Source organism: Diabrotica undecimpunctata, chromosome 3 (assembly GCF_040954645.1).
Source record: "Diabrotica undecimpunctata isolate CICGRU chromosome 3, icDiaUnde3, whole genome shotgun sequence".
NCBI lineage: Eukaryota > Metazoa > Arthropoda > Insecta > Coleoptera > Chrysomelidae > Diabrotica > Diabrotica undecimpunctata.
This window is the reverse complement of record NC_092805.1, coordinates 121,405,626-121,423,663: the sequence shown is the minus strand read 5'-3', so window position 1 is coordinate 121,423,663 and position 18,038 is coordinate 121,405,626. Positions and strand designations below refer to the sequence as shown.

General features: G+C 31.8%; 1 protein-coding gene across 3 annotated transcripts in view; it reads left to right on the top strand.

Moving 5' to 3' along the window:
• Nucleotides 1-18,038, top strand: part of LOC140437332 (uncharacterized) — a 358,898-nt gene that overhangs the window by 71,318 nt on the left and 269,542 nt on the right. Inside the window, exon 1 of one of the 3 annotated variants that reach the window (XM_072526801.1) lies at nt 16,523-16,797. The exons of the other annotated variants lie outside the window; for them this stretch is intronic. The gene's annotated coding sequence lies outside the window, so the exon portion shown is untranslated. Of the gene's footprint in view, nt 1-16,522; nt 16,798-18,038 lie in introns of those variants that run through there. 3 annotated transcript variants of the gene reach the window in all.

Genomic DNA, 18,038 nt, shown 5'->3' with positions numbered 1-18,038 from the left:
CAGGAGTGGATGTACAAAAATGGTTGACAAAGAGAGTACAGTTGGCGGCTGTAATAAGCGATTTGGTCTTGTACTTTCGGATTGATTAACTTAGAAAAAAGTGCTTTATCTTTAAGTACATGGATTCTTTTCTCAATTTGAAGCTGATTACGTGCATCAGCATCCTTTTCTTGTTTTATTTTCTCAGTTAAAGAACTGTACCGCGAGCATGTGTTAGATGCTGGCGAACCAAAGCCCATGTTATATTCTAGGCAAAATATGTTTCTAAAAAAAGTTTTGTAACTTATAGTACTTGGGCAAAATTTGATTATTAAAATTGTGCTCGATATTTGCCTTTAATATTTTAAAGTTCATTTATTCGAGCATTCAACCTTATATCAATAAGTGTAATTTTTTAAACATTTTTTTTCATAGGCCTAGTATAAGTCTTAACGAGGAAAATAAGAAATGGATTATTGAGATCCATTCAGTTAAAATATCTGGACCAGCCTTAGAAATTAACTCTTATATCAAAAAATCTTATAACAAATTAAATTTCGCAAAAACTATTCCACCATTCTGGCCGATCTCTTGCACAAAATTCAAAAAGGATAAAGCCCTCAAGTTTAGATATATTTAAACAAATTTTAATAAACGATGAACAATTATTAACAATATTCAAAAACAGCGATTTCGTTGTTTATTCAGCAATATTTTTTTTGTATATTAACCGATTTTAATTTAGCTTATCTCATTTTGTCGTGTCTTTTTTTTCTAAAAACGTGACAAGTTATGAGCAAAATAATGGGTTTGACGTTTTGTCTGTTTATTCAAAAATAGTTCCACTAAAAAATTGATGAATCTCCAGATGAGAGTCTTTTTGTAATATCTCATACGACATTTCGACTGTCAAACCCAGTTGTGACAAAAAAATACTTAATTGGTCTATATTGGTAATATATGCTAATTGACTAATTGTAAAAAATAATTCTACCACATATGAAACATTTTTTTTTAATATTCATCTCTGTTTTTTTTTCAATGTTGATTGTTCCTGTTAAATTGTAACATAAGTTGACGACACATGACGGTTTGCTTTAACAAATTCCTGGTTGATCAGTGTACTATGGAGTTTGTATAAGTATCTAGATATTGATAATTTATTAGATCTCACAGGACTTGAAGTATGTTGATCCGATTCATCCTGTCAATATAAATATATTTGAGTTAGAATTCAAAGCTATCAGAAGGAATTTATACCTATCATAAATTATAGTAATATCATTGTTCACCTACACTCAACACATTTCCAGTTTGTTTTACGACCGAAAACTGCTAAAGATATAACAAACGTCAATTCGATACTTAATATTATTTACTGCTTCCGTCTTCTTCCGGTAAGGTTGTTTTTATTGTCAGTCAGTCGCATACGAAATCAAATTATAACTATGGCGGATAACAAAGTGGATTTTACAACCACTATTTCCGTATAGTGTGCGCTGCCAATGTAGGTAAATAAAATTTGTGGTTTATTAGGAAGAAATAATTGAATCAAGTAGAAATATAGTTTTTTGAGATAAAAAGTTACATATTGACAGTGTTACCATTTTTGGTATACTTCTAATACGAATAGTTTTTGATGTCCCGTAATTATTTTTGGTTAATATGATTTTACCTTTGTACATAAACGACAAAAATGTAACTACGTTATTAAGTAGAAATGAATCGTTTCTACCTTTTTTCGATACACAGTTGACTTCGCTGCTTACTTGTTCAAATCTTTCCTTCAGTCATTCAGATCATATCAACATTGTTGTGAAACTTATAGAGTCATTATTTTATTTTTCCGTCGACCGTCCATTTATGATCAATTTTAACACCCTCAAAATCATTGATTAATGACCCCTATTAATGAATGATTTTCTATTAATGAACGATTTTATTATAGGCAACACAACATTACTTGCATAAATTAATTAAACGCTCTGTGATTGGCAGTGACCTGTGGTGTAAGCAACCAAACATATACCTATTTATATTCCCACTAAAAAATTAATTTAAAATGAAGTAGCCGCTGTTAGTACTAACTGTCATTAGTGTCATTGTATGTCATTATTTACTTTATTGTTTAAAATTCTGTGTATTTGAAAAATCAAAGGATGGATATTGACGAAGAGTTTAATTTAACTCCACCGGAATTTCTTCTCCTATCACAGAATTTACAGAGGTCCAAGAACACTTAAATATAAATTTGTCAAAATGCTATACAGCAGATAATCATTTATCAATATCTTCCTTTAATTTCAGTAATTGCACCATTTCGAATATTAATGTTTACTATAATAAAACTACCACTAAGGAAACTTTGAATAAAGTCAATGAAAGCTGAAAAAATTGTTGTTTATCGTTAAGTAAATAAATATTTAAACTAAAATATCTTTATTTCTGAAAAGTACGGTCGACGGAAAAGTTTTGTAACGAACTCGTGAATTAAAATGGCGATTAACAATATCGAACATTAACGCGCTCGCTTTGCTCCGCGTTAAAATATCTCAATTGTTAATCGCCCTGATTAATACACTTGTTGGTTAAATAACTATTTCCGTCAACCGACCATTTATCATTAATTTTAACACCCTTAAAATCATTGATTAATGACCAGTATTAATGAATGATTTTCTATTAATGAACTATTTCATTATAGGCAATACAACATACATTGCTTGTATAAATTAATTTAACCACATTTAACGCTCTGTGATTGGCAGTTACCTGTGGTGTAGGCAACCAAACATACCTATTTATATCCCCACTAAAAAATTATTTAAAATGAACTAGCCGCTGTAAGTACTGTCTGTCTTTGTATGTCACTATTTATCGTTAAGTAAATAAAAATTTAAACTAAGATATTTTTATTTCTGAAAAGTACGGTCGACGGAAAAGTTTTGTAACGAACTCGTGAATTAAAATGGCGATTAACAATCTCGAATATTAACGCACTCGCTTCGCTCGCGCGTTAATATATCTCAATTGTTAATCGCCCTTATTAATACACTTGTTTGTTAAATAACTATTAAACTTCACATACATTTTGCATCCGCATTCTCCCAATGTCCTGGTACTATTTTTAAGACATTGATTTCTTTTAAGATTTACCGTTATATTTTATTCGATTTACTGCATGGAATAATTTTTATTTCCAATATTCAGAAAATATTCATTTTTCTCCTGGTATCCCTATATTAATTGTCGTTTAAAACGTTTTTTGAATCATATCCCTTAGTTCATTAATATGTTTACTTCGCACTAAACCAAATCAACTTCTTTTGACTCTTAACTCTTTATTACAACTGTCTAATCTGGTTGTACTATGCATTATAGTATATTTCCATACCGTCTGGGGGGTCTCCTATTTATTTTTACATAAGTTTCTATTTTTATTCAGACCAATATTTACCGACATGTCCTAGTTACGCGTCTCTCACCAGGTTTTCTTTGGTGTTTCCCTTCTCTTCGTTCCAGCAATTTGCCAATCAATAATTTTTTGTATTGGGTGATAAACGTGTCAACGTTTAAATGAATTTCACTTCCTATTACACCACTTCACAGATGAAGACATCATAATGAGGATCGGACAAGATGAAATAGAACAAGTTCAGGATTATATATATATATATATATATATATATATATATATATATATATATATATATATATATATATATATATATCTGGGTCAAACTATAAAACTCAACAAAGAAAACCAAACAGCAGACATAAAAAGACGAGTTAGATTGGCATGGTCGGCATTTGGCAAACTAAGCTACATTCTTAAAAATAAAAGATATCCACAGCATCTTTAGACCCGAGTATGCAATCAATGCGTACTCCCTGTTCTCACTTATGGTTTCCAAACGTGGACATTTACAAAAGCAAACATGGACAAAATCATAAAAACCCAAAGAGCAATGGAAAGACAAATGTTTTGCACATAAGATTAATGGATAAAAAGAGAAACGAGTGGATAAGAGAGAAAACAAAAGTGAGGGATGTTAGACAAGAAGTTGCAAAATTGAAATGGAGATTTGCAGGACATAATATACGTAATATAAGACAAAAAGAAGACCGATCGAACAAAATTCTTATAAGTTGGAGACCCTGAGAATATAAACGAAGCAGAGGAAGGCCCCAAATGAGATGGGCAGATGATATCAAGAAGCATGTGGGCTCTAGGTGGATGACTATAAGCGACAGACAGATAAGAATGGAAAAGGATTGGGGAGGCCTACGTCCAAAGATAGACCGAAGAAGGCTAATTAGATAGATTACAGAACTTCAGTTGGCTGGTATCTTTACATTTAGAACAACAACGATTGGGAATCGACAAGAACAACTGGCTTAAACAGATTAAAGATATAAAATAGGGCCGTATGGGTTTTTACGAATAGATCAATAATTTAAAACTAACTGTAAACTTAGATATTAGTCTAAAGTTGATCTCTTTCAATTGGCAACTAGTACAGAACAAATACGTGCCTGCTTTTAGTTTTTAAAAAATTATGTGTATGTTACGAACTGATATAATTTTCATTTGTTATAAAAAAAACTATACACGCCTGCAATTCTCACTATTCAGCATTTGTATATACAAACACAGGTGGTCAATATTTTTGAAATCAAATATATTTTATATAATAGTCACGTTTAAGTACTTCCATTGTCAATCAATAATTTAACGATTGGTTAGACCCTCTTTGTCAAAAATTTTATACATTATTTTTCTCATTAAAAATTTTTTTTTAATATGTTTAAGGAAACTTACTGATGTAACGTTGTACTACCTAAATGTATATGTAATATGTATATCAATATGTAAAATGTATGTACGGTAAAATACAAAAGAAAAATATAAAAAAAAGACAATTATATTACTCTATATACTTAACAGTAATAAAAGTAAAAACTAAATATCCAAAATTAAAATTCGAAACAGAAAATAGAGGGGGTTAAATAATGTTAATTTTGTTCCTACAAATCGACTTTTATATGTTCCATATACAGGGTGGTCCTTTAGTAATTGTACAAACAGAAACCGTAGATTCTGCACTTTAAAATATTACGATTTAAGCCAACTTGCTTTTATAAAATGTTGATATTAAGAAAGATACAGGGTGTTAAAGTGGAAATTTAAAATTTTATTTTTCGCTATAACTTTTACGTTTGTAAATCTTTTTAGACAAAAATTTACAGTTGGATGCTTTGGGTAGGATAAATTATAATTTTATACTTACTTTAATGTAAGTAATATAGGGCGCCACATATGCCACATGTGTGGCATAAATTTGCGCTTAACTGTTTTGATTAAGTTTTTTTAAGATTAAGATTTAAGTTAGCTCTATTTGTGTTAAAAAATATTAAAGATACATTATTTTTACAAAGAAAAGGTATACTTATTAGTAACCTGAAAATTCAACCGTTTTCGAGATAAATGCATTTTATAGGTCAGCTGCACAGTAATTCTTAGTTTGATATTTGTGCTGTAAAGGACTGAATACCTGTAGATAAGCATAATTCATAGTTTATTCTTATTAAAACAACTCAAAGATGATAATGTAACATCACAAAATGCTTTGTTATATGTGCTAAATGTCTTATTGGAGAAAAGATATTTCATCTTCTTCTTTAGGTCCCGTGTCCGTATTCAGACGTTGGCCGTCATCTTGTTTACAATTCCTCTTTGCTATCGCTTCTTAAGTTTCTATAATGGCGTTGTATTACTTTTTCTCTATTGTAAAATGCTAAAAACCCAAAATATGTGGTTTATGCAAGATGGTACCCAACCACATTCTAGAGAAAAGGCAGTTAGAACATACTTAAATACAACTTTTCTGAACGTTGGATTGGTCATGATCGTCATATTCCTTGGCAATGTGGTGAGATATTGATATAATTACGTAATTTATAAAAAATCCGAAAATAATACTTATTGTTCATTACGTAAATTGTTTACCCATTTTTATTAGGACAAATAGAAACTAGAGCACAGGTATTGAATAACACATATGTGTCCTGTTTCATAGTACTTTTGCTATAAATGTAACCTGGAGGACTCAGCATTTTTACAAAAACATCATCGTTGTTCTAATAACCGATATTGATATAAATATAGTAAAGACACAGGCAATTTGGTTCAGCATAATATTAGTTCGTTAGTAAATCATAATAGTCCATTTGTTCGAGATGTAATTATAGTTACTCGTAAGCTGTAAAGTAATCATATAAATAAGTAATGTCATTGATATATTCATCCATTATATATTATAGCCACCACGTAGCCCAGAATTTAATCCGCTTGATTTTAGTGTATGGGGCTTATTAAAACAACGTGTCTATAAGAATCCCATAACATTCGTAACCAACTATGAACAGAGATAAATACTGCAGCAGTTTCTATAGAACTAATGATGCTATTTAATATAAGACGATCTTTTATGGAATATATTGACAAATGAATTAAAGAAAATGGTGGACATATCGAACACTTACTTTGACAAAAAGTTATGTTATTTAGTTTAACTATTTCTTAATTTGGTTTGTAAACAAAATGTTTTGATTATGACTTTAATTTAACATAAAACGTAAAATGTTTGATGTAAAATCCTATTATTCTGTTATTTTGTCAAATCCTATTATTAATTATCTTGCCGATATATTTATTTTATTTAATATTTCGTTAAGTATTAACTTTATTTAAAGCTATTTTATACCAAAATTCAGAAGTATTAATGTTTTTGTCTATTTTTCTTCGTTGCCTGGAGTAATTGCCTTAGATCAGAATTATGCAGCTGATTTTTAAAATGCGATTATCTCGAAAACTGTTTAATTTTTAAGTTATTAACAAGTATACCTTTTTTTTTTGTTAAAATAATGCACCTTTAATATTTTTTATCCCAAATACAGTTAACTTAAAGAGCAAAAAAGTTAAGTGCAAATTTATACCACATATGTGGCGTAAGTGGCGCCCTCTATCAGTTACATCAAAGTGTATATCAAATTATAATTTCTCATATTTAAAAGTACTCAGTTGTAAATTTTTATACGTAAATGTTTACAGACATGAAAGTTATAGCGAAAAATAAAATTTTAATTTTGCACTTTAGCACCCTGTATCTTCCTTAATATCAACATTTTATTAAAGCAATTTGGCTTAAATCGTAATATTTTAAAGTGTAGAATCTACTGTTTCTTTTTGTACAATTACTTAAGGACCACCCTGTATAACCAATTTTTACACAATTGGCAAAAATACCTAGTTTTTCTTTTTTTACAATACTTACACCATCCCCGTTTTCCCGGCGCTGGGTCATCCTCCGTCGTTTACTCAATTTCAGAAAATTTTGCAGCAAGTAACCGTGATGTTCTCGGTATACGCATATTTAGCGCTCGTATTTTCATATTTTTCTGGACTAACGCAATTCCTAAAGACTTCCGAAACAATCGACGAGAAGACCGAAATTCTGCATTCGTATTATTGTATCTTTGTATATAATAAATGCACTTATTATATTATAGCTGCAATATTAGCCAAGCCATAGCTCAAAACAAGAAACGCCCGACCACCAGCGGGGTCTGTCAGGATACTTTTACAGGTAGCAATTGAAGGGATTCATATAATTTCACCAAATTATGCTAAAGTGTAGTGTACTATTCAGTGCCATTAAAAGGTACACCGAGTCTAGGAAAAAAAATACAAAAAAAATTGAAAAAATTAAGCAATTTCATTTATAGTTGTCCTGATGGACCCCACCCGTGGGAAGGAGGGTTAACATAAGAAAAAACTTCTGTAGATGATAGAGATCAGCAATGTTAAAATGTACTTTGTAGTTTGAGTAGAGACAAAACGGGAGAATTGCTGCGTGCAGTATCTTTATGATTTTTCAGTAAGTGATCAATGTTTTTAGAAAGAATTGGAAAGAAAATGTAAGTCAATTTTTACAATATAAACAATTTTTAAATGATTTTTTTATCTCTTAACAGATAAAATGTTTACTACATTCATATTAGGTATAAATAGAAACCTTTTTAATTGTAGGCGACTCTAAACAGTGTAAGAAGCAGAGCCATACTCCTAACAGCACTATATGGTAAATTTGTGACCACTAGTCATGTTACTCTCCTGCATACATATAAAACATTCATAAATCCAATTATCGAATACAGGAGAATCATAGGTAAAAACCGTATCCGTTAGCGTTAATCCATCAACTAGCAAACATAGATGATATCATATCCATGATAGGATACTCAACCTAAGCAAGAGATACGCTCTCTCCACCATAAATGTGCTCTATCTCTAAGAGCCGTTGCTAACAACCCAGGAAACTGTATAAATAGTAAGTGCATGGAATAGACTGTAAAAAGTACTGCGAGCTAACACATACCCAAAAACCTAGCTTCTACCACATCTTACAGCCCAAAAACACGATCGATCTACGATACTCAGATAATTCCCCTACTCAGACCCCCCACAACAACAAAAAAAGGGCAGCTTTCCTTGAAGAGGCGAAAGCATATATCCAGCTCGTCATAAAGTTTATCAGTCATGGTGGGCTGAAATTCGAAAAAATTAAAAAACAATGCCGAAATTTCTGCAGATAACAGTTTTCTGACTGTAGGTACATATAAACGGAAAAACTCATCAAATACCTGGTTATTGTAATGTCCTGAACAGGGTTAAATTTTTCCATTTCCTTGGAGTATATGTGTTTAATAGAACCCAACCGAAAAAGAAAAACGACGTTTAAAACGTAATAGCAGTGTCTCGTATCCTGATTATTTGCTTACTAAATGTGGATAAGTCACAAAATATCGTCAAGTTTAATCTGGCGATTGCATTTCTCATTTCTTAGAAATTCCATCCTAATTATATGAGGCACATGCCAGTGACAAAATCGATAACAACATTCATTTCATTTGATTTCATTCATTTAGCAGTCTCGCACATACAATTTTAAGAGCTTCTTAATTCCTTACAATCTCTTCGATTTCTGATGTGTTGTACCACAAGAAAAGTATGATGGCTTAGTGCAATGTATGTCTTCAACCGAGTTCGACAACGAATTCTTAATGTCTTTTTTCGTGCTTTTTGTTTGTCGATCATGTTTCTCACTTAGTAAAATTCATCATTTACTTCCCGTTGTTTTCCATATATAAGTTAATGCCTCTGCATATTTATTTAAAATAAACTTAAGTTTAAATTTTTTTTCTTGTTTCTCCTACTACTGAGAAGTGACGTTTGCGAACTATAAACCCTAGAATACTATGAAGGCGTTCCGATGTATTTCAGTCAAAATCAAATACATAGCATAAATCATTCACATAAAACGTCTCATTATTCTAACGAATTTCACGAACTAAACCAAGTCCTATAATCTGCAAAAAATCTTAATTTATGATAGCGTTTTTTTTTCAAGAATATATTAGATATACTCAACATGCTAATACGCATTTAATATAATAAGAACAGATTTGTTAACTGGACAAATGCGCAGGTAAACGAAATTACATCGGAAGTGAACGCTTGTTGGGTGATTCCTTTGTCTAGTTTCGAAATTCAACCTGCATATTTCGCATATTTCCTCGTCGTTGTCATTGTAGTTGGTAGTTGTCGCACACCACGTCGATGTTGATAGCGCTTAATGCATCCGTTACAGTATCCCCTAAAAGATAAAGAAGCTACTGTAGAGGTGGGGTATCAAATTGGAAACGGTGACATAAAGCACAAATCCTTTATTTTGATTAGTTATTGAAGGCGCGTTTTTCTTTAAAAATAACAAAATATTAATATTTCGATATATGTGTACACTATAACATAGTTATATTCTTAATTGGTTTGATTTTTAATTAATGAACAAAAATATATTCGATAATAGACAATTTCCATTGATTTCTTACAGCTAATCGCTATCTTCTTTTATCTAGATTTATATAAATCTGCTTTAAATCACATTTACTTCAAGATATCGTCCTTACATGCTTTCTCACACGGGTTCATATCATGATTCGCTGAAAAATCGTCTTTAGGTATTATTATTGTTTTCTTCGTTACCTGTTTTTTTTTCTACAGTACGCAATATGCCCTCTTGCCAGTGCGTAATTCCCGTAATTTAAATTTTATAAAGCATATTTTCTGAAAGCATCTGTCTTTTTTTATTTAAGTTATTTTCTTGTTAGTTTTTTAATTATATTTTATCGAAATAAATTAAACAGTAGATGTCCTTTACTGCCTACATAGGTAGTTAATGGGTGAGCTTCCACTACCACTACAAAATAAAAAAAAACGAAAGAAAAAGTATAGCCGATTTTGCACTAAAGACTCCGAAATATATCACTTGTGCGTGTTAAAACACATGGAACTGCAAATAGTGTCTTAAGCAACTCATTAAGCAGAATAAAGTAACTTTGTTGTGGGTCCTTGCTAAAGAAGTAATTAGTATTTCATTTATCAGAGCAGAACTATTCAACGGTATCCCAAAAATCCGCATCGTAAAAAATGTCTGAAAATCTGAAAAGGAACTTAGTGCAAACTACTGGAAAGTTCAGGGTCAATAGGCAAATAGGTAAACTTTTTCTGATTACGCAAAAATATTCACAAAACTCAAGTCAGGTTAAGTACTCGTGTTCTCAGTGGACGGTGCTCACTCAGATATCATCTCGGTTAAATGTATAACATGCAAATTCTACAAAAATACAAGGAAATAGGCTGAACCTATTGTCTGCAGCTATAGGATATACTTTGTTACTGCACAATTGTGCAGTAACAAATATATCTCTGAGACGGATAACAGGCTTTCTCAAGAGAGCAGATCTTTCAGACTAAAACGTAGACATAGGTTATACAAAAAAGTCGCAGTGTAAAAGGTCTACGGGGGAAGCAAACGAGCCTTTTGAATTATACAATCTGAAAGCTTGTCTCTTAAAAGCCACTGACAAATCACGGAGTGGTATTTTGCCTAAAACAGCTCATCTACACTTTGTTGTTCAAAATCCTTAAACTGTAAGTCACCTATATATGTACACTTATATACACCAAAAATATTCAAAAGAGCGGTCTGTATCTAAAAAGATCTTCCAACTTGTTTCTTTTCTTCTGCTAAAACATTTGATTGTACGATCATACTGGTCAAACCTAACTTTGTTTTCGAACTTACGCCTATGTTATCCATTTGGCGTTTATGGTGGAATGATTTTATTATTTTCTTTGAGGCAGTTCGTATTTAAATTATTTAAATTTATCGTCCTCCATGTCATAAACATCTATCCTCTAACCATCTACATTTCTCTGAGATGGGGTACCAACTGCTGCAGCCTGCGAAGGATGCCTCCTTTCCAGGCGTGACTGGCAGCCCAGGTCTCTCTGGTGTTCCCATTGGGCTCATCTTCTGGTACTTCTAGAATGTCTTGCATTGTTGACTTCTGACTGAACTAAACTCTGCTTTTAAAGTTTGCTACTTAAATACTGAGGTGAGGATAGAGACTTTTCGGGGGTGTCTCCCCCTTCACACGATTTTAGAATTCTGTAATGGGTGTCATGACGTGCGCCGCCACTTGTCTGCGTTTTTCATTACCCAACAGTTTCAGTTTTACCATTACATTTGTTACTACTGTGTAGGTCCAGAATATTTTGGTGCCAGCTTGCTGGTAAAAGCTTCGCTAACCGAGGATAAATGAGGTTCTTTTTCATAACACGATCTCCTGGATGTGGACACCAGTTTCTTCTTGTCTTAGAAAGCATTTTTCTTGTGTATTTTTGCCAGGTCTCTCAATGCTTCTAATCGACTGAAGTTTTCTGTGTAGTCCTGTATATTTTGGTGTTTGGTTACATTTGCCATGTCTAACTCTCTTCCAAAATTAACACATCACTTTAGAGTTGACTCACTCCCAAAGATCATAAAAATAATTCGTAAGTACGCATTTTTTATTTACAAATAAAAATTAAAATTATAAAAATGAGCCATTTGTTTATATTTAACATCATCCATAGCAACATTTTTATATTATCTGTGTTTTTGTTTATGCATATACACATATTTTATTTTTGGACATTTATCGCAATTATTGTATTTCCAATAAAATCATTAACATATCGTGTTTGTTATGAATCAGTTACTGCTATCAAAATATATTTATATATCTGTAATTGTTTAATACTTTCTTAACAACTTATAACTAAACAAATATTTAATATAAACTTAATTTTTTCAGTTTCAAGATAAACTTTGAATTATGATTTTATAGGCAAATACATATTATTAACTTAAATACTAAAGATAATGATATTTGTTTAAATACATTAAAAGCACATATTTCAACCTATAATTTTGGGGCCTTTTTGTACAATTGACTTTTTAATATGAGGACTTCCAGATAATTATTATTAAATTCAGAAAGTTTATTATTATTTTATGCTGACACATAAAATATATACAAACGCTCCTTTCAACTGTTTCCATAGTTGTTAAGTTAAGCCTGATTAATCCATCTATTGTTCTTGAACTACTGCAGTTCCAATTACAGTTACAGACAGATTACAGATTACAACTAGGACCGGGTTCGGCCTGACACACTGCGACTTTTACAAATCTATTATGTTTCCCTTTGTCGCTTAAAGCTTCTCATCCAGCCTTATTTTCTTAATGGGCTTCCACTTAATAGAGGTTCTTTTATATAGCAAAGTGGTTTAGTCTTCTTTTAGAGAAAACCGACAAGTATAATCTTCCGTCACTCCCATACGACAAAAGCTTATTGAGTCTGTGTCCAATCAGCAGCCCACTATCACCATTACAGTCTTACGATTGTTGGTCACTAAGTCGACTGTGAATTTGGCTGAATGTCCCTTAATGAACTCGTTAGTCTGTCTTTGCCCTCGTATATTTCTTCACCATTCCAAAGGCTTTTCTTGTACCCATTTATCAATGGCTGCTGTTTTGTTCGCAACCCCAAAAGCAAGGCTCTGGGCTAATTAATAGCACACAAGCGCCTTTTATCGGGCTAGTTTATCAGCCTTCTCATTACCTACGCAGCATTTGAGCCGTGGAACCCAGGCTAGTGTCAATCTATTCCGACTTTCCACCCAAATAGTCCCAGATAAGTTTTCAATCATGCGCCTTGTAAGCCATGTATATAACCACCAGTTCATTTTTAGACTTGTCCCATTTCTTCCCAAACAGTCGCATACATCTGCCAAGAGCCATTATAGCCTTCACATTTCAAATGATGTAGCCTATTTACGTGTTTTTGCTTCTGTGTCCAGTTTTTAAGTCCATATTATAGTATCGAAAACGGGTAACATCTCAGAGCTCTTACTCTTAGTTCTAATCTAAGGTCTTTACTGCAGGGAATTGTTTTTATTTTTACAAACCCATTTTTTGCTATTTCTCTCCTGGTCCTTATTTCTGTTGTCTGGTCATTATTTTCTGAAATCCAGGTTCCTAAGTATTTGTATTTTTCAACCCTTTCTATCGGGGTACATGTTTAAAATGTATGTTTGTTTGTATAGTTGTTTTCTTTGTTATTATCATGCATATTTATAGTCTTTTTTATACTCCTTTTTTATATTCACCACTACTGAAAATTTCTGCAGCCGACTCTTCTGTAGTCTGAGTCCTCTATTGTTCAATCTGAATATGGATGAAATAATAAAAAAGGATACCAAATAGGAGAAAAATAACTTAACATAATCTGCTATGCAGACGACGCAATACTTTCTCAAAGTGAAGATGATTTACAACGTATGCTGCACCAATTTAATATAACCGCCAGAAAATTTAACAAAATTTCCGCAAAAAAGACAAATTGCATGGTTATAATAGCAAATTTACTAAGATGTAAATTGGAGCTGGAAGGTCAGATAAAGTGATGGAGTTTAAATATCTAGGCATCACATTATCTATCTACGTAAAGCTCGAAAGAGGAGTGAAAGATCAAGTGAATAAAACCAACAGAGCCTCAGGTTGCCTGAATGAAACAATATGGAGAAATAAAAATTTCGGAAAAGAAATGAAAGGCAGAATTTACAGAACAGTCCAGTCAGACCAATAATGACATACGCGGCAGAAACACGACCTGACAAAGAGAGGACAAAAACGATGTTAGAAATAGCAGAGAAGAAAACAGAAAAATTGATGGTAAAACACTATGGGATAGAGTTAAAAGTCCAGTTATACGACATAGATGCAAGGTGGAGAACATCAAGCACTGAGTTAGAAATAAAAGAGTACAATGGAACGATCATAAAAACCAAATTACAACAAATAGAGTGGTAAAGAAGGCAAGAGACGGTTCAACAATAGGAAAACGATCAGGAGGAAGACCACGAAAACGATGGAACAACAACTTTGAAAAGGAGGCACATTGAAAAACAGACATGTCTACATAAAAAGAAGAAGAAGACTCTTCTGTAGTTTTAGACCCATCTGGGTACCAGGTATAACCCTGCAGTCTGGGTCGAGTGTTTCCTCTGCCCCACCCCTTCGGTGGGTAAATGTGCACTTGGAAAGGTATTTGAGGCCTATATCTGGGTACCATATGGTCAGAAATCATCATCCATTCCGAATCCCCAATTTCATTTATGATGTTAATATCTCTTGATATAACCTGTACATTGCTCAGCTTTTCTCACAGTAAAAGAGGGACAAGAATTGCAGGAAATACTATTGGATCTAAATATAAAATCAATAGAAATAGCATTAAAAATAAATCTAGCAAAAACTAAATACCTAACAAACGAATCTCTAAATATAACTGAGGATATAACTCTGGACAATAATAATATAGAAAAGGTTAAAATATAAATGCTTATACTGTACTATATACTAACAAAAAATCTAACTATCATAACCGTTTCTTAGCATGGGCAGCATTTGGAAGATTACAAACAGTATTTAAATCAAACTTACCAAATACTTTAAAGGCAAAAACTGTCGATCAGTACGTATTGTCGGTTCTGACATATGGAACTAAAACATGAGCTTCTAACAATAAGATGTTTTTACGAAAACGAAAGAAATTTTTTAGTAGTTCTTTAGATTTTAACAAATTTTTAGTTACTGGTATATAAATGGAGCCCTCATTGTCGAGTTTTATTACTAAATCTTTAATTACAGGTAATCTATTTGAATAAAACAAGCCTCTAGTCCCATTTTCCATCTTGTCATAATGGGTTACTTAGGCAACGGTGTATTAAATTCGGACAAGTACTTTCAAAATATTGTTTTAATTATTTACTAATTTATTTACCATTAGAAATGGATCTCTATGTTCAGCGACTCTACTAAAACCATAGGCAACACGCGATACATGAATAACATTCCTATATAAACTTTTTTTAATTTTTCACCTACTTTTACCATGTAAGACAGCATCCGTTACAAAAAGAACAATTTTTTAGCAGGAACAGTTTACGACAGAAAAAGTTTACTTAATACTCCGGTTTTCCTCTTGTAACATGGTCCTTGTCGATACTTTTCAATTGCTGAGAAACGATCGGAAACAGCTTACATTTTATATCCTTCTCTAACACATCATTTAGCACATAAATAAAATATGGTCCCGAGTCCATACTTCTGTAAAAAAAGTAGTGTTATGCAACCGTTTTTCAAATGAAATTGATTACCTCTGTATATACGATTTCTACATCCCTGACGGTGGGATATTCCAACTTATTTAAGGGTAAATTCGCTGCCACCAAAGTTGCACACATGCCCTTTTTAAAGTTGTCTTCGTCGCTTTTTTGAGTTTTAGTGCTTTTTAAAAACAAATTTAAGAGCAATTGTTCTTTACCATTGTTTTACTTGTGCTGCATTCCCATTAAGTAGAAATGCTCGAATGTGATGAAAAACGTCGTATTTTTTTTCTGTAATCTGCAAAAAAATTTACATTTTAATTTCAAATATGCCTGAATATGTTGCTGAAGATTTGGTACAGATACAGTAAAACTTTTTTTAATCTAGTTTATATGAAAAGTCAATAAATTTTACTACAACGTTTGCAGTAAATGTTTCCTCCATCAATACACAGTTCAGAATAGAATGTTTTGATTCCGTCATTTTGTTAACATAATGTTATTTAAAATATTACTTATTTTGTCCTTAGATTGTCTTTTTTTATCACTATATAAATCCATTGTATCATTTTTCATAAAGTATTTTTAATAGATCTCTGGCTATTTTAAAATATTTGACAAATATGTGATTTCCAGACAAGACATTTGTCAAATTATTGCATCATAGACGAATTAGGTTTTTACGAAATAAGAGATTTATCTAGCTTATTTCCTTGGACGAAATTGTAAAAACTGTAATACCTAAATATCTTCCTATGATGTGTAGTTTATAGGTTTAGATCTTAGTCTAGATGGTCGTTTTTAATGAATCAAAAAATACCTACGTCTCATCTCTACACCGATATTGTAATCGTTCCTCGCTTCTGACACAGTTCTCCCCCATTTTTCGTTTTCGGTGTGTTTGGGCCCTCCCGCCTCGATTCTTCGGTCGCTAACCGACTACGAAGTACGAGTACTCGCACGAGACACGGGCAAGATCCGGCACTCATTTGTTTGGAAAAACGTCGGTAGATTTGTTCGAGTGTGCCACCAAAAATTTATTTAGTCGGTTTTTGGTTCTTTGTCTATCGAATGTTGATACAGCAAATATCCATTAATTTTTTTGAACTTTTGAAAATGATTGTTTGATGTGTTTTTGATAAGCCAAGTGATTGTTTAGAATTTTTTGGATATAGTCTATTTTGGATAGTTTATTCGTAAGTACAAATTTTCCTTTTCTATGTTCGCAGTAAAATTTAATTTTATTTTCCAATAATAAATGTTGAAAGTAAAAACTTATTTTCCGCCTTGTTTTTTTTTGTTTTCTTTCTTGTTATTGCCGGTTATTTTGGATACACGATAATAATTAAATTAAATAAAGAAGTGTTATTTTATGTATTACCTTTAATTACTGAATGAATAGTGGGCAAAAAATTTACTGGAACCTGGTCATTACTTCCAGTCCTTTTTTAAAGTCAAAATTTTTATTAACTTCATACGAGACCAGAGACAGGCATTTAGAATTATTTATTCCTTTTTTTTCTGAAAACGAAGTGTAGAATTTTTTTAGTACTGGTTTTCTATCATAGTACTTGTAATTTTAGGTTAGGCCAAATGTTGCATTCTCTTTATATTTATTGACGTATGTGCTGGGCGATTTTGTTACTTCTTGAGGGTGCAACAATCTTGTAATCATTTGTTTTCTTCAAATTAATTTTTTATCGTTTTTTTTTAGAAAACCAAGATTTTTTCTTTATCTCTTTAGTATATTTTTGTTTTGTTGAATAGTTTAACTTCAAACTAGTCTCGGAGATTTGGGCAGGCTAATCCAAAAATAATTAACAGCGTTTTATGTGTTCAGTATTAGCCGGAAGTAACACGACAGTATTATTGAAAATATTAAAACTTGATTAAACTGAAAGCAATTTTTAAAAATAATTATATGTAATACCTAAATTTAATAGTATGGGCTATTATAGTATAGGAAATCGTCACTAAAATGCAAAAATTTATTTTTGGACATTGAATTGTTAATTTACCCAAATTTCGGATGGTTTTATTCATACGAGCTTTTTTTAGTTTTGACAATTACTTCAAAGACTTACGTATTTACAAATTTCTAATCCTTTGTAGATTCTTGTCTAAAAGCAATAACTGTAGACTCTTCAGCTTTTCTTTTATTTGAAACCACTATAATAGTAGTAGTTTATATTGGATATGTTGCATGTCTTTGCTTTGTGGATGTTGGTACGACCTTCAAGCCTTACCTTGGAAACATTGTGGACAATTACTTGGAGTCATGCCGATAATTTACCTTTTCGATATCTCTCCATTTCCTTGTTTTTTTTTCATTCTTGCACATTTTAAGATATGAATGCACATTCCGAGATTTGAATGAAGATTCTTGCAACGATATGGTCGATGTATGTTTGGGACATTTACCTAAGATGAACTTAGG